The following is a 429-nucleotide window of genomic DNA, read 5'->3' as shown; positions in this document are numbered from 1 at the left end:
TGACCTGTGAACAGGGAAATCAGCCAATGTGTTGAGTACTTTCTAAGCACCAGGCACTCAGCAATGTACACACAATCCCAAAAGGGATGGGTCTACAGCCCAGGAGTGGGGGCTGTTTGACAGTCACACTCAATGAATAGCTGTTGTTTAAATTGATGAAATTAATGCAAAAGGAAGTAGCACACTACAGTAGACTATTTGTTTCAGATTTTTTTTTTGAAGGAGGAGTTAGGGATGGGGTTTGAAGATGAGAGGGCCCTTGATTTGAGTAAGGTACTTCCTTATCCAGCCTTAGTTTCCCCACCCAGGGATATCAGAAAAGCAAAATGTGAAACACTTCACGAATTTGCGTGTCATCCTTACGTAGGGGCCATGCAAGTCTTCTCTGTATCATTCCAGTTTTAGTATATGTGCTGCCAAAGTGAGCGC

General features: G+C 43.4%; 1 non-coding gene across 1 annotated transcript; it reads right to left on the bottom strand.

Annotated features, from left to right (window-relative positions):
- Positions 1-322: 322 nt before the first annotated feature.
- Positions 323-429, bottom strand: LOC148093667 (U6 spliceosomal RNA). The gene has a single exon (XR_015714183.1). It is a non-coding gene; the product is annotated as a U6 spliceosomal RNA (small nuclear RNA).

The sequence above is a fragment of the Miniopterus natalensis genome, chromosome 2 (genome assembly GCF_054644295.1).
Source record: "Miniopterus natalensis isolate mMinNat1 chromosome 2, mMinNat1.hap1, whole genome shotgun sequence".
NCBI classification, from domain to species: Eukaryota; Metazoa; Chordata; class Mammalia; order Chiroptera; family Miniopteridae; genus Miniopterus; species Miniopterus natalensis.
Note: the sequence above shows the minus strand (reverse complement) of the source record. Positions and strands in the feature narration are given on the sequence as shown.